Source organism: Megalops cyprinoides, chromosome 2, assembly GCF_013368585.1.
Source record: "Megalops cyprinoides isolate fMegCyp1 chromosome 2, fMegCyp1.pri, whole genome shotgun sequence".
Lineage (NCBI taxonomy): Eukaryota > Metazoa > Chordata > Actinopteri > Elopiformes > Megalopidae > Megalops > Megalops cyprinoides.
The window spans coordinates 39,284,564-39,309,624 of record NC_050584.1 but is presented as its reverse complement, the minus strand read 5'-3'; the positions used below and the strand labels follow the sequence as shown (position 1 = coordinate 39,309,624).

General features: G+C 46.6%; 1 protein-coding gene across 1 annotated transcript in view; it reads right to left on the bottom strand.

Annotated features, from left to right (window-relative positions):
- Positions 1–25,061, bottom strand: part of sema6bb (sema domain, transmembrane domain (TM), and cytoplasmic domain, (semaphorin) 6Bb) — a 68,404-nt gene extending 43,343 nt beyond the window's left edge. Inside the window, exon 1 of the mRNA XM_036521497.1 lies at positions 24,178–25,061. The gene's annotated coding sequence lies outside the window, so the exon portion shown is untranslated. The remainder of the gene's footprint in view (positions 1–24,177) is intronic.

Below are 25,061 nucleotides of genomic sequence, written 5' to 3'. Positions count from 1 at the left end.
TCAACACAAACAATTAAGGGCTATAGTGTTCAGCATAATATACTTTGCATGACATGAAATGAGACGGTATTACTGACGTCAACCCCAGTGCTTCTCCCCCTCTTCCAGCCTGCCTCCTGCCCTCTTGGTCTTTCCCCCGTGCAGTGCTGAAAAGAAATGGAGGAGATCTATAGTAAATTGCCCTCTGCTTTAGATCTTTACTGTACGCCGGCCCTTGCCAAACACTCTGATTTTCAATCTATCATCCGGCCCTCTGCTAACAACCCCCATAAAGCATTCTCCTCCTCCCTGTCCCACCACAGCTCTCGCCCCCCTCCTCCTCTTCTCCCCTCCTCCTCCTCTCAGCTGATGACTGTGTTGTCTCCAATCTCATCTGTGCATCTCCCTCCTGCCCCTCTCACCCGGCCCCTGGCCTCCTCTCAGCACCATCCCTCCCCTGGTTCCCCTCCCAACATGCCCCTCTTCTCCTCCCTCTCACATCTCACTGACTCTGACCTTGGCTCTGCACTGGAGAAGGGGGCCAGATTGAATCAAAACTTTGGCCCACCACGTAATCTCAAATTACAGTCTGATGGGTTTGAGGGAGGGTTCCCTGTAGGGCAGGAGCCAGTGGTCTCTGGAAGGTAAAAAGGCTGACATCAGGGCAAGCAGGTTCAAATTTACGAGAGAAGAAAAGGTCAAGGCGTTCATTGCTTATACAGTATTTCAAATCCTAGCAACAATAAACAAGAAACATATACAAAATATATGTCAAACCCCATGCATCATGACCACAGATCTGATGTGCATAGGAGCATGTCCCACATATATGACAAGCTGCACGTCACTGGTAAAAATTACACACTGAAGCATTTTCTGTGATGTGCTCTGGTTTCTCTCTCTCCAGTCTTCATAGATAATATGCTCTAGCTAGTAATGTGAATGAAATAATTTGTCCAAGCTCAAAGACCAGTGGCTAATTAACATGTAGCACTTGTATCAAAAATGCAACAGTTCTAGGATAATGTGTTAATACGGTCTAGTACGGCAATTGACTGTAATGGGGGACGTAATGGGGGATGATTCAACCCTGTCGTTGTTGTTTCACAGCTTTCGATCTCTCATTTTATGATGGGAAATGATGAAATGCAGAATTAATTTAGTTGTGTAAGAATGAATAGTAGGTTAAGTGAACTAAATAAATACATTCCATTGTTTGCTTACAAAGAGCCAGATTGGCAATCAATAAAATTGAGCACATTCTTTGCAAGTCATTTTAATAAATAACCAAACACGTTTTATTTTAGTGGTCATTAAAACAGTTCACATATCTAATGGTACAGCGAGATGATGACCATCTGTTTTGGCACACCTCTAATTGACACAACTCTCGGCATGGGACAGAATTTAAACTGGGATTGCAGATCTCAACACTGAGCATGTGTGCAAGACCACTTCCAAAAAAAGCTGTAGAAACGGTGCCCTTTCCCTTATGAAATCGAAGCGGCCAGTTTTTACGGCGCCTGAAACTGGACTCGACTGTATTATTTCATTATAGCGTGACCAATATGCTAGAGTAATCAGAGGGTATCGGCTTTCCTCCCTGGTGCTGCCAGGCTGCACCTCTCACTCGCTGGTTAAGAGAGGGCTGGGCGAGGGGGGTGGCAGAGAGCAGCTACACTGACCTCAGGTACCGGCCAGTCTGTGACAGGGTGTCCGTTGCGTGGTTTTACAGCTCTGCGGCTACCATGAGGAAACTCACCCTGTGGTGACTGTCAGTCGCTGGACTGCAGCTCTGAGCGCGCTGACTACATGTGAACGGTAACCCCTGAGGAGCGATGTGACTGAGACAGATGGGCACGGCGGAGACGAAAAGGGGACGCCTGAAGGAAACTCCCTCCTATGTCAACAGTTTTGTTTGTTTGCAGTCAAGACGGTCTCTGGCAAAGTGCATCTACAGCTGTTCTCTAAACAGCAGCCAGGCCACAGAGAGGCATTGCAGGAAAAAACAACAGCAACAGCATTGTAAATGCAGCTGTTCCAGACAACCCTGCGCTGTACATTAGTTTGTGCTCTGTCTGTCGTTCTCGTTTCCTCTCAAACAAACACGTGGACAAGTGGAGTGGCACTTGCACACGTCCGGTAAAATTTGTCCCTGAACACATACCCAATGCAGAAGAAAGAGTGGAGACAGCACTTAATCCGCTCCTTACTGGAGCCATAACACTGGGTGCTGAAACCCCTCCTCTCTGCCCACAACCTAAATATAGGGGCTGCCTCGGACCGTCAGATGGGCCTCCATTATCTGCCTGGTGGACTCTTGTATTCTTCCATGATGACTGATCTGCACCTGTCTCCCTGCCTGCCCCTCTGTGCACACAGAGAGTCAGGTCAGGCTAAATATAGCGCCCTATCCCAGCTCCCCTTCCAGCCCCCACTTTGGCGGTAGATAGTGAGTGGGGTTAAGGTTACACTATCCCTTTACCCCCTACCTTTTATAGAGACACTATGACATTATACTCTCCAGAAATAACAAATGTTCTGCCATTGGCACCAGTGAGCTGCCATCTAATGCTGTTAGAAGTTATTCCCCCTCACTTCGTTTTAATAAAGGCCCAGGCTTTCATCTTCATAACCTAACAAGGGGCATGATTAGTTACATTACACACATGTTCCTGATCCCTCTCAGGCTATCAGGGCTTCGCCGGCAGAGCTCCGGATGAAAGCGCTGCACTGCAATCTCCCTGATAATCCCAGTATAGTGCCATCACCTTGGACCTGCATCACAAAGGCTTTATTCAGGAGAAGGGAATAGTAAAACAAAGGCGTTCCCGGCTACGGTTTTACCGAGTCACCATTGTTCCTGTCTCTGCTTCCCTAATATTGTCAGGTACTAAGATTTTATGAGATTGACAAAATGTAGAGCAGAGAGAGAGAGAGAAAATCTGCAGTGCCTTTTAGGAAAATTCCAACAAGAGTTTCTGAAGCAATAAAGGATGAGACTGACTGGCTGATAAAATGTCAAAGAAGCGCTGCAAGACATTTATTGTCTGGTTGGCCGTGCACGCCTCTTACCGTTATATTTCATAATAAATCATCATTATTGCTTATGTGAAAGATAATTAAGTGATTGAAGCACAATTGAAGCTAGAAATCGCTCTAATGAGAGATAACGTCAAATGCCCATCTTAAGAGCATTGAAATCAACAGAGGAAAATTACAGCTTTGCATCCGCATTGTGCGGTTTCACTATTTTGTTTGCAAACCTCAAGATGATAATGTGTGCTGTAATCAGAAATGGCCCAAAACATCAGAGTGATAAAAATGTCTACACCACTGCACTCACAGCCTATTCTCCCCTGTCTCTGTTACCGTGGAAACTGTTAGCAATGTTGGAAAGAGCAATTCTATTATAGCAGAGGGAAGATAGGCAGAGAGAGTTTGAGTTCTCTCAGTCAGCAAATATGGGTGCAAAAGCTGACTGAACGCAAATGGATAGAGATAGAGAAGGCTCTAAATGACAAGGCCAAAACAACATTACCATTAATGCCTCAATAAAAATGGAGAAAATAAAATGGAAGTCAGAATATGGTTAAAAATAACTGGAAGTGTATTACAGACAATTGCACTATATGCAGGTTTGGCATAGGGTTCATTTTACCATCACAATGATCTAAAATGGGACAAAAATCCAATTACACCAGTAATGCTGAATATTATAAAGGTATAATTCAGAAGTACAGGAATACAACCAATCCAACACAAAGGCTGGAATTAGGCCATTAACTCTTGCTTAATAGCACTCAAAAATGGCATTAAAATTTTAGATACATCTGAAGAAAAGTGAAAAAATGAATTACATTCAGGCCATTCCATCCCAAAAGTGGAATTGAAAGTCCCTTCCTTTATCTGGTCCTGAAAATCATTCAGCAGGCAATCATGAATATAGAAACTATAACCAGTTTCATGTCAACACCTTTCCAGACAGATTGCAGCTCCAATAAGACAAAATATCAAATGCTACTCTTCTTGTTTGGGTCCTGGGATGACAAAAAAATACAAAACAAACAGGCAAATAAGAGGGATGCACAGTCCAATTGGCCGAGTTGTACTGTATGCTGCAGTTTGCACTGCCTGAGAGATACTGTCACTGCACTAGCATAACAGCTGAAGATGGGAAGGGAGAAATTTGAGATAGCATTGGGAATTATTTACCCGTTTTCCAGTCATTAACTGTAAGCATTAATACTATCACTTACTGCTGTTACCATTGTTTATTGCATTCACTTTGTGTACAAAAATAGATGGAGGCAGTAATGAAAGGTAAAGATAGCTTTTCAGATTGGCAAGGAGAGAGAGATACAGGTAAGAAAACAGAGGAGCTCAAAATGGTATGTCAAGCTAGCGAAGTCTGTAGTGAATGTAAGAGGGACAGGCACACATCACTAAAGACAAACGCAGCTGCCTCACTGATAAAATGTTTGGCAATAAATGGACGGACCAGAGCCTTAAGAGCTCACCCAGTTGACCAGATTTCAAGGTGATAGCTCCATCCATTCAATTCACAGCCTTCACGGGATATCTTTCTCCACAGATCTCTGGTGATGGACCTGTTGGGCCTATCTATTTGTACTGCTTCGTGCCAAGAGCCCTAACCAAACATGCCCTGTGTTGTTACACTCCTACAAATGGTCTCTGCCTGCCTGAGAGACCTGCATTGGTGTCTACGGCCCAGAAGCCATGTCTCACATACAGGAAGAGGGGGTTAAAAACAGACAGCGAAGGAAGGTCACGGCCAGGCACACGATCTGGCGGAAATGAAAGAGTGGAGCGGATCAGATGTTAATCGATGCTGTGTATATGCTCTCTGAAGGCTTTTCGGCGTCATGTGCTTTTTCTAGCGTTTTTGTCACTGCCTGGCCTGGTGCACTGCTCCCGGGTTGGAATCGAACTTCTGCAGTTTAATGGGCAGAACCGATAGAGTCTCGTCGTAGGGATAAAGCCACGCAGCCCAGTGTGTGAGGGCATGTACAGTCGTGTGCACCAGGAAAAATGAGTGATAAAGAGAGAAAGAATAAGAAACGTTTAATCTGGCAGGAGGAGATGGAACTGTAGGAGACAGACAAAGATAGTGGTATCAGACCAGCACTACCCTGGTGCCTCACCCCAGACATCATTTCTTTTCATTACTTTTACCTCAAATGGAATATAGCAGAGGTTCTGTGTGTGTGTGTGTGTGTATCTGTTTGTGTTGGCTTGTGCGTGTGTGTTGAGTTTGTGTATCTGTGTGTGTAGGGTTTGTGTATGTGTGTGTGTGTATCTGCGTGTGTTGAGTTTGTGTGTGTGTGCGTGTGTGTGTGCGTGTGTGTGCGTGTGTGCTAAGAGGCATCAGGCACTGCTCTTTCATTCCCTCAGTGAAAGAAGCCTCATTGATCTCTGTGCTTGAGAGTCACAGCGTGCTGCAGAGAGACCCCTGATCCCAGCGATATGGAGCCACAGAGCTGAAACCTGTTCCATCATAACCCTGCAGAAAATCTGCCCGTCCCTGCCTGTCTGCTTTCAGGGTCCAGGAAGAGGCAGCGTCTCACAGAGTGACGGGGAGGATCTGAGCTCCCTCAGGCAAGTGAGCGTCTGAGAGCAATTTGATGCTCCACAATACAGCTCTATAATCAGGGGCTTCACACAGGTTTAATCCGAAAGTTCTCTGCGCACAAAAGACCTTGGGAGAAACTGCTGCTCCGTACCCTTTTTCTCTTTTCCACAGCAAGGGCCCTAAAATTCTAACATCTTCACATGGTGGAATCGGAGTGGAATACAAATGTGCATGAATATACCCAGATCCCTTCACTCAACCTTTCACCACCCATCTCATTCAGCGTCCTCTCTTAGAACAACCTGCACCAGGGTGGAATGATTTGGCCACAGACACACTTTCCAGATGAAAAATTCTGTGTTTAATCTCCAAAACCTCATGGTTTTCCGTTTCACTCGTTTCCTTGTTCACCACAGCGCAGGCCATTTTCAGAGGGCTTGCACATCCTCCATTCACTCCTCCTTTCCCAGTTATTTTATGCATATGAGATGTGTTTTCCCATCAGTTACCAGGTTCTTATGCTTGAATTGACAAATACTCAAATGAAATTAGCTTTGTTCAACACACCCTGTTTTAAATGCCAATTTGCATTCGATTACAGCCAATTTATTGTCTTGTAACAAGACTCCAGAGGCTGAGTAATTGGGGGGAAATGGAGGTTGGGGGGATGGGCGTGAAATCGAATCATTACAGTAATTAACAGTTTGCTAAATAATTAAGCAACAATTCATGTGGCCATTTCCATTGTCAGTTTTGTAAATTGGCTAATCTAGTGCATTTGATATGTTTGCAATATGGAAATGCACATAAATATTTTGGCAGTCTACATACATCATGTACAGACTATACAGTTTAAAGATAAAGTTGAAATGTGATATAACCCAACTCAATTGATGGTCAATGGCATCAAAATGTATATTACTACCCTAGCTCCATCATTCAACGTTGACCAAGATGGGCATATTCATTTTTAAAATGCAATAACATTCTTATAACTGTGGTGGTCATTATGTTTATGTTTATTATTGGTTGGTTTGTCAAATGTAATTACATTTTAAAAATTCATCAAAGCTATATTATATATAGACTTGGAGGATCTGTATGTTTGTTTTTGAAATTCGCTTTACCAACTGTAAATTGACCCATTTAGATGGACCCAGTTTGATCTGCTCTCACAGAGAGCTATGCCCTCCAACTCTATAGATATAGTGCTAGTGCAGTTATAACCAATTTAACTGCTTGTCTGCATTACAGAATCAAATGTTAGCCCAGTTCTCTGTTCACCCTGCATGCTGTTATAAAAACATACACACATCATCTGAGTTTTCTTTCACAGAAAACAACGGTGTGGTTCATGGTCAGATCTCTACAATCTAATTAAGGAAACACCAAGAATCACCTATGTTAAAAAGTAAAATGTAATGAAATTCTCCAATATGAATAATACTGCAGTTGATAATGCATAATGGATCAAATTGTCTGTGCAAACATGCCTTTGATCAGATTGAATTCATAGTAAGAATTCATGGTAAGAATATGATTTTCTGCTGAAAGGAGTGGCTTCTTCAAAAACCCACAAAACTGAGGACACAAATCTTGCAGCAAACAAAGAAGATATCGGAGAAAGTGCCAGATGCTGTGATCAAATCTAAATACATCACAGCAGCTGTTCTTCTCTTAATACTTTGTCATTGTTGTGCCTTTATCAATGACAGCATGCCAAGAGAAACACCCCATTCACAAGGAGTGATCCAGCTGCCATGGCTCTCGCCATGCGCGGTGTTTTTCAGAGCTGTGTGCTCCTGCATTATTTAGGCAACACAAACAGTATGCAGAGAGGAGGCGATTTGGAGGTGCTCTCCATCTCCACTGCTGCTTCCTGTATTATCACAAGCACACAGCGGGTGAGAGCAGGTGAGCGGGAGACAGTGCTACAGATTAACCCACAACAGACCCCCAAATCGACTGTGTCTGGTCTTGCGGGACCCAGTTGTCCCACAGGAGATGGTTCATCCACTGATCAGGACACCATGTGGTCGAAGGGCAGAGGTGTGGTGCAAGAGCATCTGAGGCTCAGACAGAGAAGGCTGGTGGGGGGGGGGGGGGGGGGGGGGGATCTGAACTCATCATGATTCAGATCAAAGCCCTGGCTGTTCTTTGCCTGAGGCTGTGTCAGGTAGGGTCCTGCATTAATGGCAGGTAGAATGCACCTCCCTCTCTCTGTCTCTCTCTTTCTTTCTCTCTCTCTCTCTCTCTCTCTCTCTCTCTCTCTCTCTCACACACACACACACACACACACACACACACACAGGATACTGGGTAAAAGTCATTGAATAAAACAGGAGGCCCCCCAGGCAGAGGAACCAAGTGGGTCACCTTCACCTCCACAGTGCTCTCACTGCTGCCAATGACACACAATCAGAGACTTTATCTGTCAACATTTGGAGTCTAAAAGATGTCCCCCCCCCCCAAAAACGTTTAGGATACATATCACCGCATCATAAAGACAATGTGCCTATTTTACACTGATCAAAGACAATTCTCTCAGAATTCTCCTCATATATAATGCACAAAAAAAAAAAATTAAAATTACTTTTATTCTCATATTTACTCTTAAGTAGCACAGGCACTCTGTAGGACTGATGGAGAGGTATTCCTCTCTGGGAAATGGAGTTGCAGCTGACCTTGAATCCATGTATATTTTAAATCCCTTTTCAGAAAAAGGTACAAAGGTCTGACATCTGTTTGTGGCCAAAAAAAACCATTGGGCCTTTGACACAAAGCCCAAATGCCTCAAAGGTTTTAAATTAAGCATTAGAGGGGCCAAAACGCAGGCTTTGAGCAAGGCAGGGAGGTGAACAAATCAAAAGTGACTGTACAGAGACACAAACGCACAGAGCAGTGGGGAAATCAATCAGGCCAGGTCTTTATCTTATCAAGAAGGAGGCATTATTGGATAATATGTCCTCTGCTTAAGAGTTTGTCTCTTCAGAAAAGCTCCCAAAAGAGGGTGATGCGAATATTGCATTTTTCGTTAAATATCGTAATACACTTTTCAATTTTCAGGCAATTTATATGCTAATGCGCATGTTAGTAACATCTCCATTAAATTTCCTCACTGACTCTTGGGTTATCAAGTGTCAAATTGAGGAAATTCCCACCTGTATTTTCCCACTCTGTGCATCTTTGATAATTAGAAGAGATGTCCATGGATCTGTATCTTTGCAGACAGTGGACACCTTTCACCACCCCCCCCTTCCTCCATCTCAGTTTCCCTGGACTCAGCCTGGAGAGACAGCTTTAGGAAGGTGGGTAATTTGGTGTGTAAACACCCCCCTGACACTGTGTATACCCTCCTCTAATGAGATCACTGAGCAGGAGAGCCCTCAGCACCTGCAGAACCTCGTCACCGGCACAACGGGGATGGGGTTTCCATCACGACCTATCGCTGGCATGCACACAGGAGCCACTGCAAGCTCTCTCCATGAAATAATGAATGGAAGGAAGTCCTCGGCCTGGCTGAACGATCACCCCCGAACAAAAAATGTATCTGGTGTCTGGAGTGAGGCACACATGACTTCCAGTCCCACGAGGTGGAACGTTGCCGAGGTGTAGGAACTCCTGTTTGAAGTGGCCATTTTCCAGCCCGTAAAAGCCTGAACCCACACAGCTAGGCCTATGGGCAGTCCTCCATGAGCGTGGTCCTGAAGGCTCGCTCTGGCCTAAAACTGTCAGATTTGAGCAGCACACATCCCACCTGCAGGAAGAGGTGGGGCATCCTGTCGAGCAGCAATATCCCTCACCGCTCATTGTGCTTGCTCGGTATCAGGCTGATTCTGTTTCCTCAATCAGTGCAGCTCCGCAGGTGAGCCAGCCGCTTCCGCGCTGTAACTGTACATAAAGACACGTATAAGACTGCTGGGCAAAAGAGAGTCCAAGTCCTGCGTCTGCCAACAATAACACTTGCCAGAGCACATTTATAGCCGCTCTCCGGTTCACAGGCTCCCTGCTCTGCCTCCTCAAACATCCCAACAAACTGCCACAGACTGCAGGCCCCATCATTCAGACCAAACATGCCTGATCCGTGGGACTCCTTCCCAGCATAAGCCTCTGGAGCTCTGCTCTCTTCAACATATTTATATATTTCTCCATCAAAACTGAGAGGCATGTAAGAGCATAGGGTAGGAATGAGCCAAGGCAAAGTAAACAGACTCTCCAAACAGAAAGAAAGAGTGAGAGAACAAGATGAATACAGAGAGAGAGAGAGAGAGAGAGGGAGGTACTGAGAGCCCACAACAGCTCGGTGCAATGTCTCTCCACCAGAGCTCAAAAGTTGAGTCAACACTCTTCTCTGCTACTTAGTCTTCTCGCTGCACAGCCATTGAAATTTGCATGCAGTTCAGTGCGCACCGTAATTGTCAGGGAACAAATGTGTCGGGCTGCTGGAAGAGAGTAGAACACGGTTTTTGGTAAGCGAGGAGATTTAGGCCAGAGGAGCTGTCTGATGAAGAGATTATGGCCAACAAGGCCTAACGGACACAGAGCAGGGAGGGCCACGCCACCCTGTTTTTGGCCTTAATTGCTTTACTATCCCACTTCTCCTCCTCCCTTCAATCGTGCTCTATTATGGCCGTTGCTCCAATGCACATCCCACTAGACTAATGATACAGGGAGAGCGAGTCCCTGACTTGTCTCTGAGCCACAGATGAAATGTCTCCTCCTGGGGAAGGAGAGGAGTGGTGAGGATGCATCGCTCAGTGGGTGCTCCTTGGCGGCAGCGCTGCAACAGACCTGAGAGGCCTGCCACATATCTGACAGGGCTACTCCTAAAATGCCCCATTAAAAAACTGTAAACACTTGCACTCTATCCTCCCATTCCCAGAGTGTTTTCACTTGCACAGTAATTTGCCGCAGCTTGTCTAATGGCAGAGAACACACCTCACCAGCCGAGGAGAGCGCGGCTGAAGGGCCCTCTACAGCCCTCCCATTTCAGCATGAGATTGCTGTGCCATCAGCAGGTGCTTCTCTCCATTTTCAAACAACAGCAGCTCAGCGCGAGACACTGAGAGGCAGGTTCCTCTTGGTGGTAAATGTGGCTTTTGGATAGTGTACTGAGGAGGCTATAAACTAATTCACGCTATCCCTCCATGGTAATTCGCTATTTGTCTCAAGAGTACACAGTGTGGCAGAAGCAAGACTGCAGGAGTCTGATAGGGGGTGACTGACAACAGCAGTGATGGACCTAATTTAGCATTAGCAACATAAAGCATATATAAATGGCGTACAGGACAAAGAATGGAAGTCAAGAGCGTGTTCAAACAGGCCTGCCACTTTAGCTATTTGCTCAGTATGTGCTCAAGGTCTGAAGATGTCCAGCGTATGCAACATATGCCACGAGTAAATTAGACTCATGCCACTGCTGCTGTGGTAGAGCACACACACAGTTTAACTCAATTGCTTCAGTCGGTCAAGGCCAATATTTTTGATTGCATGTGGAAATTGCTGCTTTGCAATGAGGATTTCACGCTGGAATGAAGACTCCAAATGCATTCTGTCCTCAGTTTCAGAGCTCAGTGGGGACCGGTGGCCCCCACTCCACACAGGAGGAAGTGCATGAGGAGGAACAATGACGCCCTACTGTTAGAGTGCGGGCCACAGCCCAGAGTAAATACCAGCGGGTCCCCCATCACTCACAAAGACATGCAGAGAGCCAGAGCTCCTCTCACAGATGCATGACCCAAACAGGCCAGATCCATGGCCTTCCTGCTTTCAGCTCCTCGGCGGGGGGGTCTTCGGCCACCGGCTTCCCTCTCACTGAGCGCTGGCCTAGGACTCTCAGAGCCAAGAAGCACAAAAATCCTGTGCTTTTAGTCACTGTTTTCACTGTCTTTTCATCACAGCTTTCTCCGCTCATTTCTGCTGAGGTAAGAAGCATCTTTCAAATGGCTCTCTTGTTCAGTTCTCTTTCTTTCATGGGACTCGCTTGGTCGATGCTGAGCAATTTCAGGGCAAACAGCAAAACGTTGCCTAATAAAGGAAATGTTTACTTTCACGGAGGCAGCATGCAGTCACGCACATCAGAAGAACAGAGCGACTCGACAAAAACGGCCAAGCGGTCTCTGGGAGCAAACAACGGGAACGCGGGTCGACCTCTGCTTTGTGTACAGTGCTCTGCACGGTTGTCAGCCCGTGTGAGTGTTCGGAAAGCCCTCTCCACCTAACTGGACGTGATGCGCTTTGTCTCCGCATCGCGCATATCTGAGCCGAGGGAGACGGGTGCGGGAGGAGGAGGAGGAGGAGTGACTCTTTTACATTTCCCAGAAAAATGAAAACAACGCGCTCACAACAAATGAGGCCCAGTTAAACAAGAGGGGGTCCTTTTAAGGAGGGAAAGAGCATTAATTATTTCCACCAACAGTTTACGGGAGACCTGCGGACCAATGTGCTGAAGCTGCTCCTCTGAGCAATTTGCACTGATTCATCAACGTTCAGGTGCTGCTTCGTGACATGGGGTCTGTGCTCAGATGCACGCCATATCCCAATAGTTATATGACACGTCAGAGCAAGCAGGATGGGCTGCGGTTCCCTCAGGCAATCAGAACATGTGCATCACGTCCTCATCCTCTGTGGGAAAGTTCATTGTTAAAATGGACGCTGGAACTTATAGTAACATGCCTTGAATGTGGTGTTCAGATGAAGCTTTTTTGATAAACCAGAACCCGTGATTTCACTTGTTGCAGAGAGTAGCTATAACACACAGCCTGAGTCTAAATTCTTTCTGCTGTAAAAAGGGTGTAAGAGATTTCTCTGGTACTGTTTATCACCCTAGTGAATCAGTCTAATTTCTTGGTTAATTAACTAACTGGTGTCTCCAGGGCTTGTGTGTGCTGGAGTCCATGCCAAACTCCATCAAGCCACCCAAGCAGCTCTGAACACTGCAGACTGTTGCCAGTCTGAGAATGTACGTGTTAAAGTAACACAAGAGTCAAAGTTGTTTCTGCAACACACACAAACACACAAACACACACACACGCACACCCACACACACACACACACCAAACCATCTCGCTCTCTCCCATGTTCTCTGGCTTCCTATCGCACCTTTTCGGAGATTCAAGTCAGTAGCACTGAAAGTGTTATTCAGTGTAATGATTCAGTTGAACCCGAGCCAAGCTCATCACTTCCTGCCTCCTGCCCTGTGCTGTGACTCAGAGTGACATTCTGATGCACCTCCACAGCTCGGAAATCTGTCTCCTCCAGCCTCTGCATCCTGCTCCTCCTCATCACTGCAACTCACATGAGGGTCATTTACCTTTTTTTTTTTTAACGTTCACAAACAACAAAGCGCAGCATCCAGCATCCGCTTGCTCATGCTCAAGCTGCAATGGAAATTGCTCAGCAAATGTCCCAGCCCCCCCCCCCCCTCCTTCCTCTGATGGGGGGGAGCCCACATGCGGGGCTAAAAAGCAGACAGGCCCTCCTCTGCGGTGTGGCCGGGGGCCAGGCTCCGGGTCAGCATGAGATTCCCTTGAGCTGGAAACTCGGCGAACACTGACCGTACGCTCTTTTAACAAGCCTCTCTGGGCCATCGCAGCTCCCGGCGGACAGAGCCGGACGCATCTGCGGCTCGCTGCCGATCCGGTATCTGAATCAAAGCGCCGCGCGCGAGGGGAGAGGCGTCTGTTTTTCATTCTGAAACGCGGACCCCGGCGCTTTGGAGCGCTGCTCGCGGCGCTGGCGTGGCTGACATTGTTGATGCGATGTATGTAATTGGCTGCAATCATCGCCTGGCCTGATGGACGCCTCTAAGTGGCTGCACTGGATTACGGAGGTCTCGCTGTGGGCATCCCCCCTTTCAAAGCAGTGGGTCACAGAGACTATTAAAAGACAGTAAAGGAGCTTGTCTGCGTTTCACACTCTCACACCCATATTTATACTAGGGCTGTTCTTGGTCCATCTGAATAGAAGACTGGTCTCTCTATATTAAGCTGGCCTTTTAATGGCTGGTGGATCGGGTTGAGCTCTATATTAAGGTCATTTATTAAAAATACTCCCAGCACGTGATTCGATGAACGGTCCCAGACCAATTTCCGCAAGCTATTCTGAGGTAGACAAACAAAAGCACTTCCTGAAATAACGTAGCTATTTACAAACAAGGAGTAAGGAAATCTGGCTCTCCGTTACACTGTCGACGTTGCGGCTTGTTTTTCCATCTTCGCCGATCAGACTCTTGTCTGCATTTTAAACGGGACTATCTTGCCTCTTCCCAATTACCATAAATTATGCTTCCTTTAAACGCTGTGTTTACGATTTCACCTTGTTTGTGCTGCGGCATCGTTTAACACCATTCCCTTCAAGACAGACAGAGCAGGGCACGTTGCATTTTTCCTAGCTATTTTTTCACAGTCAGACCTTGCAGCTCACTGCCATTTGTTCTGTAGTCCCGGTCCTGAAAATGAGCCCTTTGAACATATTCACATTAATCCTTGAATACTATGTCACCCAATTAGCGGTGTCACCGTGGCATTCAGTAATGAAAGCAGAGGAGTCGGACTCTCTCATGCCGCACACTGTGTGGAATACTCCCCGCACATAATGCACTCCTCACAGCGGGAGTCAGTGATGCATGTTTACATGACCAGCATTACGATCAGCAGCAGGGACCAATTTCAGCTCTTTTACGGAGCTCTTTTGATATCTATAGAAACATTCCATAAAGGCAGCCTGTGCACCAGCCTTCCCCATGCAGCACACCGACCCCACCAATTGTGCCGTGAGTGCTGCTGACATAAGGCACGATATTCCACCGCGGCACCGATAACTGGGTTAGCAAACATATGCAACACAGCCCTCTGAGTTGGCACTCTCATTTTCCAAAACTGGCTGGGCTGTAACGCAGCGTCTATACCATGCGGCCCTGGCCTTTGGCGGATTGCCCTTCGTATTAATGAATATGGTAATGTGATGTGGAAGAAGTATGCCGGGTCTGCGGGGTTGGGTCCCCGCGGATTCCTGGAAGCTGGCTCGCTCTCAGGTCAGCCAATCTTGCAATAACCACTGCGTGTTTTTTACCCGAGACGATTTACAACAATAACACTGCGCACGCAAGCAGAGCCCAACTCCATAACCGTATCAGGTCACATAAAATGCTTCTGACACGTCCAAAAACCGCTAATGTTAATCACAGCCTTCCTGCAATGCCTAGAGCGGGGACGGCTGTGTTTACAGGACACAGAATTTCCAAGACTGACTTCCCAAATGTGTAATTTATGCATTCCTCTCATGGGATTCATTTCAGGGAATTCATCTGTGCACGTCACGAAGAACATCAAGAACAGGAAAATTCAGAGCTGTACCAGACATTTACACTCAGGGAGTTTAGGTTTACAAGGATATTTTTCCGCTGAAGAAATGCATTCAAAAGCCTGAGGACAGGATGAAGCAGGAGGGCTCTCTCCTATCACCCATGAGGTGAAAGCAGTGCAAGGGGGCGGAGGTAACCCTTGGCATTGAGCATGGAGTCAGGATGCTCACCCTGCCCTGCTGACGCTAATGGGAGCAGGTATAAAGTGGGTCAGGGGTCCCAGTAGGAAGGTAATAAGCCACACAGTGGAACAGCGTGGCGCGGAGTTATGCCTATCAGACACCACGTGAAACCTTTGCGCTCGAGCGGCTCATTAATGCACCTTGGTGCTGGCAGCCGCGGCGCTGGAGAGCAGACAGCGCCGCGCGCCTGCACCGTGGCAGGTAGTTTGCAGCGTGCAGCGCCTTGGCACGCCGCGCCACCGCTGACCACCGGGGTCTGAGCCGTGACTCATTAACGCTTGTGCTCCAATTAACCGTGCTGAGTGTGAGACCGGTGCACAGATGAGCCTGATTAAGGCTCCTGAGACGACACCCCCCCCCCCCCCCCTCACCACCATCACCTCCTCCTCCTTCTTTTTCATTCTCTTCACCGCTGTTCACACTCAGATGTTCCTCTGTCTTGGCTGAAAAGAGACACCGTCTCATTTGAGAGAAACAGAGTGGGATTATCCAACGCAAAAGCACCTCCAGCAACAGTCAAGACAAAGCCGGCTCTGATGTAGACTCTTCATGTGAATAAAAAAGCATCTGAAAGACTTCTCCAGCTCCAGCGTGAGAGTGAACTCTCTAGGAAGAACACAGCCGCTGCAGCAATTATTTCTTATCGGCAGCGGGGAATGCACATAACAATGCGCAGAATGCTCCGCCAATGGTGAAGAAAATACCAGCCGAGCAGATTGCAGTCGGAATAATCAGCTTTTCCACTTTCCGTATTGCAAATGTGACAAAAGCTAAATGACAAATATATAAATAAATAAAGTAAAAAAAAAAAAAAATCCAGGCGAGACTGCCATTAAAAGCGTGGCGCAGGCTGGGCTCAGTGTGAAACTCTGCTCTGTGGAATAATGGAAGGCTGTTATTATATTAATGAAGGGCTCTACACAGCTGCTGAGGCTGGGATTTGCATGGCCTTTCTTTTCAGTGCTGATTCAAATCTAGCAGGCAAATCTCCCGGACTCGCCGCCTGCTGATGCACACGCAGGAGTCTGGGCTCAAATGGGAGTGACACTCCCTCTCCTTCTGGCTCCATTTGGCAAAACAAAATGCCCGTTTTCATGAAGAAAATCAATCACTTTAAACACGTATTTTCAGTTGTGACAGATAGATAGACAGATATGCTGGCCTGCCAATATTTGCAGTTTTGAAAAATACTGGTATAGGGCCATGCACCTATTTGCCCCAAAAACTGAATTTTCATCGTGGGATCTATTAAAACTTGGTCACAGTGGGTTGGTTGTTCTTCTCTGGTCAGCAGTTAAGACAGCCGACAATCCACTGACTCTCCCCACTCCTCCCCAATCCCTGAATCCCCCCCCCCCCCCCGAACCTAAACTGTGCACCCCCTCTGACCATGGGTTATCCATGTCAGAAACAGTGAGAAAAGGCCAATCTTCCATTCCGATGGTCACTGTAATTACTATCAGGATATATTCCCTGTAATGTCATTTTTCAAACAGCAGTATCTAAATGGTTTCCTTCATTATGCGATTAGAAATTAAGCTCTTCAGTTAAACTCAACTTCAAATGGTTGAGTTTTTATTTCAAGAAATCTGTTTGATCATTAACATTTTTGCTTACATGCTTTACTGTAATGTTTTTTAAGCAGAAATTAACCGTAGTTTTAATTCATGAAGAAAAGGGGTTTTGCCTGTGATTTTGATGTTTACATTTAGCTTTGTTATACTTTTGGTAATTAAAATTATAGAATTATTCTGGGTAACCTATGAGTAATCATTTGGCTTTTGTCTCTGGAACACTGACATTTTATCAGCCTTGAAAAACCCAAATTTGTCAACATGTAATAAAGAATATAGGTGGGATTTGCTGAGAATGTTAAAACAGATTATATGTGTGTGGGTGAGCAAAGGGCAGTTAATTACTACAAAGCATTCACTGCCTTTCATGGCCACTTACCCTATAAACACACCATAACAGGACAAGCTAAAGTTCAAAGAGGAAACTTTCTGAAGTTGTGTGCTTGAGAAATAGAGCCAAAGACAGATAGGAGAGAGAGAGACAGAAGATTGAGTGATAGGCCCGGCTGTCCTGAAATCCTTATCTTATATAAGAGGACAGAAATCTGAACTAAGGAGCAAATGCTGGAGGCCCCAAACTGTCCCTCCATTATGGCTCAAACACTTTGGAGCTTCAAGCAAAGCCAGAGCCCCCAAGCTGTCCGTCCATTACGGCTCAAGCGTTTCGGAGCTTCAAAGGCACTTTGTTGTGGCTGTTAATAGTGCTGATGACAGCGGTGAGAAACAGCGTGGGTGAAAGACAGGAACTCGCTGAGCCCAAGAAAACAGAGAAGAATGCCCCTGTCCAAAGGGGAGAAAAAGCATTCCAAAATAACTGCCATCTTTAAAATTTGGCAGGAGCAGAACTCCCCAGTGCTGCTTAAACTAAGCACTCAACCCTGGAGCAAGCACAATTACATACATTCATACTGAGAGCCATCAATAAGGAAAACTATAAAACTGCATTATTCTTTCAGTAAATGTGTGCTTAGCAGCCCAGATGAATAAAGCTTAGCACAACATATTTGTATGATGATTTGGCTGTTTCTCCATACCCCTACTTGCAGAGATTTTCCACATCAATATTCTGGTTTATTCTTTGTCATAATTCCACTGGCTACAGTGTGGTTCTGTGCTGCAAGAGCACACAATGCTGACAAGCCACAGGCCTTGAGTTCAGACATTTCTCCAACACTCAACAGTAACGCACTAGTTTGGAATAAGGGATCAAGTTTCCTTGACTACTGAAATGGCTGTAGAGAGAACAAGCTGGGATTGAAATAAAACAGAGAGGACAAGCTATGCTATTTATATGGAGCAAGCAGATAATTGTTTAAAGGTTAGGCTACAAGTGAGGAATAAATAACTCTGAAAACTGGGCTGTGCGTCGGTGGCACAGGCCACAGTGAAAGGGCCGGTCTCTTAGCTCTGATCACATGACTACAGGGCTCAAAGCCCAGGAGGCAGACAACCCCCCCCCGTCTGAGGTGGGGTGGTTAAGACTCAACACCCTTAACACCAGAACCAAACCACATCTGTTACTGGAACAATAACTGAAATAATGATTAGCCGGAGCCAGCGTGCACCATCTGCAAAGAAAGTGAGTGCATATGTTTCACTCCACTAATAAGTTTACTGATCGCACATGGTACTTTTCACTTGAGAACCTGACTGCAGATTGAATGCATTGAGTGAAAAAGAGCGCATTAGAAACTCCACTTTTAATGGCCACCCCTTGCAGCCGAGCCCTGGCAGAGAGAGTGGACATGAGTCAAAGCAGCATCTGATCCGAGCAGCTGAGGAGGGGGCCGTGCGCAGAGCCGTTTGCACAGGCAGCCTCAGATCTGTCAATCTGACTGGCACCAGCGGATTGCCTAATAAACCAGGCAAGCCAGGGAGGTGGGGGTGAGCTCTGAAGTTTTCAGCAGCCGAGTCATTAATACGGGAGGACGGGCATGAATATTCACAGAGAGGAGCGCTGGCTGAAGAGCACATCAAGGAGAAAAATCCACTGCAGCCGGAGCACCGAGTCTCCCAGCCAGTCAGATGCCCTGTTCTCTAAGTGATGCAGACAGAAAGCCATTTTGATTTCTCCACCAGCAGAGCAGGGGGTGAAAAACATTTACATGCAAATACAAATGACCCACTGTTTATGAGCACGCATGTATTCAGGCTCCAGATGCAGACGGACCACAGTCACAGGCGAATGCAAACACTTGAGCACGTAACCAAAATACTGATCAGAGATAAAATCCGTCTCCACCACGGTGAAAGACAAGGCGATCTAAACACATCTATCAATCACACATTCAGCTCCGCCCATGCTATTATTTTTACTAACAACCTTCGACCCCCATCTGCAGTGGTATTTGATATTGCACACCGGCTGTGAAATTGCTCTTCATCCTTTTTTAAAAAAGAAGGCATTGTGAGATATTCTACCTCTCTAATACCCCACACATACTAAAAGATTTTATCAACATCTTGAACCAATTACTTCCATCTATTTCTCTAATTCATCTTAATTATTTCCAAAAAAATTGCTGTACATATGAACTGGAGTCTGATGAGGAGGTCATGGAAAGTTCTGGTACGTGTGAGCGATGCTGCACTCGGGAAGAGCCCAAGCAGTGGGTCAGCTACAGAGCAAACTGGCGCGAGATTCTGCCCGCGGGCTTCGTGCTCTCGGAAGAGACCACCTGCAGACTGCAGCCCTGTCACCTCCAGATGGCCCCAGGACCTCCCATCTCAGAGCACAGAATAGCATCCCCTCACCTCTCGGTCCGCCGAACCACGCGCTCCCCCGCACGATGGGCCACGCGAGAGCCGAGCAGATGCTCCGCGCAGCAAGACCCCTCGGATTTCACACTCCCATGTTGTACAGTCCATACATTAACAGGCGCTCTGAAGAGGTGATTTAACATTTTCAAGAGCCCACTTCATCAGTGCGACTGGATTCAACAGTCTCCACAAACACCTCTTCCTCCCCGATAAGAGCTGGGGGCTCTGGAAGGTCAGCTCTGGGCCCTGCCCCTAACCCTCTCATGCAACCCCCCCCCCAACACCTCCCCGAGTTTCGTCAGCCATTACCTCATGGCCCGGGCTCCGCATCCCCCACATGGCACCTTGTCCCTCTCATTCCCTTCTCGCGCCTCACACCATCATTCCAGGACTATAAAGAGTTCCTTTTCTATGGCTCTTTCATGCATGACTAGCTCCCTTGGTTCGTGGAATGCAGTAAGCCGTTAATTGCCTCAAAGCTGAACCAAGTGGCACAGCGCATGAGGAAAATAAATACGTAAACGGAGGAAGAAAACATGCAGACCAAAGAAAAGACAGTAGCTGGCACTTCTTAATCAGGCCAACAGAGGGGGAGTAGTAGTCCTTCTCGCGAACCGCAGAGGTGAGCGACGCGGATGAGCAAGGCTCCATGAAAAATACCTCCACGTCCCAGCGGAGTTCAGAACCTGTGAAGCGATTCACTGTATCTGCGTCTCTCACTCTGCCCGCACACCACAAGGCCTCGCACCTTCTTCCCACCAGCAGACGCTGACCTCTGCAGCAGCTCTGATAAAAGTAAAAAGAGGTCCAGCAGCACAGTCACCGTAGGGTGGAAGGGAGACTGTTTCACCCCGGCCTCTAGACTGCCTGGCAGGGTTCTCTCAGTTCCTTGCGGTGGCCCCTCATTAGTCTCTCCTCTCGTTAACAAACTCACAGGAGCGGCTCAGTCACAACGAGATGCTTCTCCACAGAGTGGAAAACGATGTGAACGGGCTTCAGTGACAAGCAAACAGGCCGTGAAAAACATTCCGCTCACACTCTCTGTTTATTCACGTTAAGGCAGTAAATGTCCTATTTTGTCTTCTGTTGGCTGCCTTTTCATCCTTTTCCCACCATATACCGCAGCTTTGCAGCCGAGGGTATAGCATTATATTAATGGGCACAGGCACTTGTTGAAAGGTTATGTTTGTTACTGCTGCAGGATGAATTCTACAATTTAACATGACAATGTAATACATTACTGAATATAAGCTCACATTCACAGCTATAACATCGCTCTGTACCATCACTCAGTTTGTACGTAACAAAACCTGCTCGCATTTTGAAATACGAATCTAGTGAGACAGTCTGTAAGTGCAGTAACAATAAAAAGCAAATAAACTTTGACTCAATACCAGAAAAGCCATTTTAAGACTGCAGATGAAAAGAAAGGAGCCACACACACGCGCACACACACACACACACACACACACACACACACACCATTATTGACTGTTCTTGGGGATCCTTTGAACTTTTTTCATTTAGTCACCTTGATTTAGTTTCACAGTAGCTGTGATTGATCAGAAACAGGAGCCTGAGAAACAGGCATGGATTAAAGGAAGTAAGGAAGAAGGAGAGGGAATTTCAAAATGTGATTAAATGACAGACATGGTGCTGGAGGAGTTAAGGGCTTATTGCATTTTAATATGGGGAATTAGCAAACTGTGACCGGCTCTCACAAACCTCCCACCAGCTCAGAACTAGCACACCTAATTGCAGGTCAGAGGCGTGGTTAACCTCTATATGGCCATGGGGCCCAGGGGAAAGGGGCCAAGGGGTGACTGGCAAAGTATCAGTTGACCTGGCGCCCTGGGAAACCTCAACAGTAGCCTTAAGCAGACTGGAACCTCGCAGAGAGCTGCAGAGAAAATCACTGGCTCATGGGGAGGGCACACAGAAGCTCTTCCTCTCCCTCTGCACTCTACAGCACTTAGAGGGCTTCTCTTTTGCCTTTTCATTCTGCAAACACCACATGCTAAGTGGGAACATTGTTACGGTCAATTTATCCCATTCAGAGTCCCAGTGGGCAGTGTCCTTTCCTGACAGCCTCTAGAGGGCCCACACTGGCAGGGAGGGCCTGACATCAGGGTTCAGTGGAGGTGGAGGGGTGGGGGTGGGGGAAACGGGGGGGGGGGGGGGGTTGGGGCCAGCAGGTCAGCCCGCAGGCCACAGGCAGCACCAGTAGTAACTGGCATCACACAGGCACGCGGAGGGTGGCACAGACAGCAGCAGAATCAACACGCAGGAGGCGTTGGTGCTGGTGAACCACTTGGGGTGACACCATCCTCCTGCCCTGGGGCCACCTGTTCCTGCTGCACAGCAGTCTCAACACTTGTTCGGAAGGGTGCCTGGCAGTTGTCAATGTGTGGTGTTGTGCTAACAGGGCATCCATTCATGTCTGGGGTCAGAACGACACCATCCTTCTCTCTCTCATCTCTCTTATATACACACAACCCAACCCCCCCCCCCCCCCACACACACACACACACACACACACACACACACACACGTCTTTCCCTTCACAGGGAAATTCCACAGTAAAACCAGCAGGGATTCACTGTTGAGTGAAGTGGAGGTTTTCCCCAAATTTAGTAACTATATAGTACATCACTGGCCTGTGCTTGCAGAGGATTAGCAGAGCTCCAGTGAACAGTTTAGTAGGCTGTGAAGTGCACTGGAGAAAAGAAAATGTCACAAAGAGCAGAAATCAGTGAATAAATATAGCAGAACCTTGTAACAGGAACAGTGTGACTGAACCAGTTGGCCCGTCATTGGCTTTATTTGCTGCAGTTATAAAACACTACTGCCTGAGATCCAGACAAATTAAAGTCAACGCAGTAAAGAGCTTACAACACCAGTCTGGCACAAGGCATTTCCTCTGGTTTTCTCACCTAATTTGTTCCTTATGATATTTCACATGAAATCAGGCAAGTTTACTGGAGGAAGTCAAACGCATTAGCAGTGAGAACGCTGTGGGACAGGAACTCCCGTACCCTGTGAAAGAAATACCAGTGATGAATCATCGGCTGGACACGTCAGCCCTCTTTACCCCCGGAAAAGAAACAAACAGCAGAACAGAATTCAAACGCACGCTGCACTGATACAAGGGAAGATGTGTTACAGGGGGGAACACCATGCAGAACCTGTGGCAGAACAGATGGAGGAGGTTTTCTGTCATTATTAAAGGGCCTCTTGTCCTTTGAGCCTGACTGACACAAACAGTAAGGGGAGGGGCCCTTGTATTCCCTTGGCTATTTCTTAGCTCTGGTTTGCTGAGGAGATCTGTCTCCACTCCCTAGTCCTCTTTCTCTCCTGTTCCCCTCCTCTTCTCTCACACTTTAGCTCTTTATTGGAATGCTCTGACCCTTAGGGACTTCACTTACTTTTCTGCCTTTCCAGTCCACAAACCTCAAAGGCCAACAAAAGGCAGCTCGATGGCTATTTGAATTTGAAACAGGGCCACAACAAAAGCTGCAGTTCCAGAAAAGAGAAACTTTAGGAGCTTAGAGCCAGCAATTCAGCGCGAGCCCAAACAAAAAAAGCAAATTCAATTCTGACACAACCCAGCAAGCGAAGCTAGCGTACTGTAAAGAGGCACAGCTGCTGTCGAGAGGAGCACGAGCTAACGGAGATATTCGGGGAGACTGGTGCTAGGACGGGGACACCCAGGAGCTGAAGCGCCACACTGAGACGCCGGCAGCAGGGCCACACCACAGCAGACCACGATGAGGGAAACAGAGACCACCACAGACACCCCAGTCTCAACAGTCTTTACAACTGGAGGGGACTGCGGTTGATTTGTTTGTTTGCAGAACATGGCTAATTAAATTGACTTGCTTTTGAGACACTTTCAAATAGCTTCATGTTCTGCAAACGCAAAATCACTGCCAATCTGTAGTGTTGAAAAACCTGTCAAATGGTTCTTTGTTTCTGTTAGTCTGTCTTGTAAATGATAGCCAGTTTAATGAGTGTAAAAAAAACGGCATCAAACATCGTAACCAAAGCATGGTAATAATAGGAATGCAGCTGAACAATTACAACGATTCTGTCATTTATTGTTTTAAATGAATGTTCAATTCCAGCTTTCAAAGGAGCAAATAATTAGGCTTGGAAATATATATTGTGGAAAAAAAGATGATGTAACGTTACTACTCGAATCCCTGAATAAAAGCAGGCCGACAAAGTAATATAGTAACTATAATATAGACTACAAAATTATCAGTTAATGAATAATTATATTGCTGATTCAGAAAAATCAGGTTGTGTATTTTCACGTGCCGTTTTACCAACACCTACATATACGTGCTGTCAGAATCTATCGCTTTAATAACCAATATTTTGAGGAACAAATTATATTACAATCATAGCTGAACAAAAGAATTAGCGGTTCAGTATGTCGCAAATCCAATCCAAGGGAATTGTATGTAATGTCTGTGATTATTAAGCGGATAAAACCTTTCCGCTGTGTTAAAATTCACACAGAAGAAAACATCTTCGGACAAATTCGTTCCAATTATCCTATTAGTTTACTAATCCCTCATCAATTACAGAGATTCTGAATGTTATGCATTCAGCACACAATCAAACCAAGCGCCTCAGCATGGCGCGGCGAAAATACTACCCCAGAGCGCACAACCTACACCCTCATTCGGACCTTTTCGGCGGACAGCTCCGCTCACTCACCAGTAACTGTCGCGGGAAAGGTGCGTCTGGTATACGGGTTTGGGCAGTTTGCCCCTCAACACAGCCGGGCTTCCACGGGACGACAATCCAGAATGCTGGAGAAGGGGATGTGAGGTTCTTGTCAATCCAAATTTTAATGCTGTTCCACCCCCTCTGCCTTTTGCAAACTATTCCTTCTCCTTGTCGCACCTGTCTCTGTCCAGAACAGATCCCGCACGGGGGAGTGACATCCTTAAGACAACTGTCTCTCGGGTTGTATGTCCTAACCCCCCTCTACGCCCGACACACAACAGCACCTGTCCCCAATAGAAAACACACCACAATACTCCTCTATGCCGTTTTCCGACACATGGCATTCCCGTGTTGCGTTGCAGCGATATTCCTCAAACAGCCGCGCAGAATTCCAAAGTAATTTGGAATAGCTGATGGCTGTGGTTGTTGTAAGACGAGTGATATCGACAACAATCCATACAGAACCCCAACAGAACTGAACCAGCTGTGCCGCTTGCAAAAATCACATCTGTCTCCTTTGCCTTTCTTCCGCAATAGCAGTTGTATTATCAGTCATCTATCCCCACAATAGTTATTTTGTGCTCGGTATAGCTGCGCACGGCTGCTGCTCTCGCCAACAGAATGTCATTGCTGCGTCTTTTCACTTCTGGTCCCATTGAAAGAAAACGCAGCTCATCTGTTTGGTATGCGTCTCTTTACCAATATGGCCCGGCTTTAGGATTCCGTCGGGAGGGAATTCCCATTCATCCGTTGATAAATACTGTTTCTTTTCCCTTTTCTGTTCTCTTACGCTTTGTCAAGGTAGGAGGATCACGAGCTTTGTATCTCTCCGCTAGCAGTGAAATACAGCATCTCCAATACTGCTCACTGTA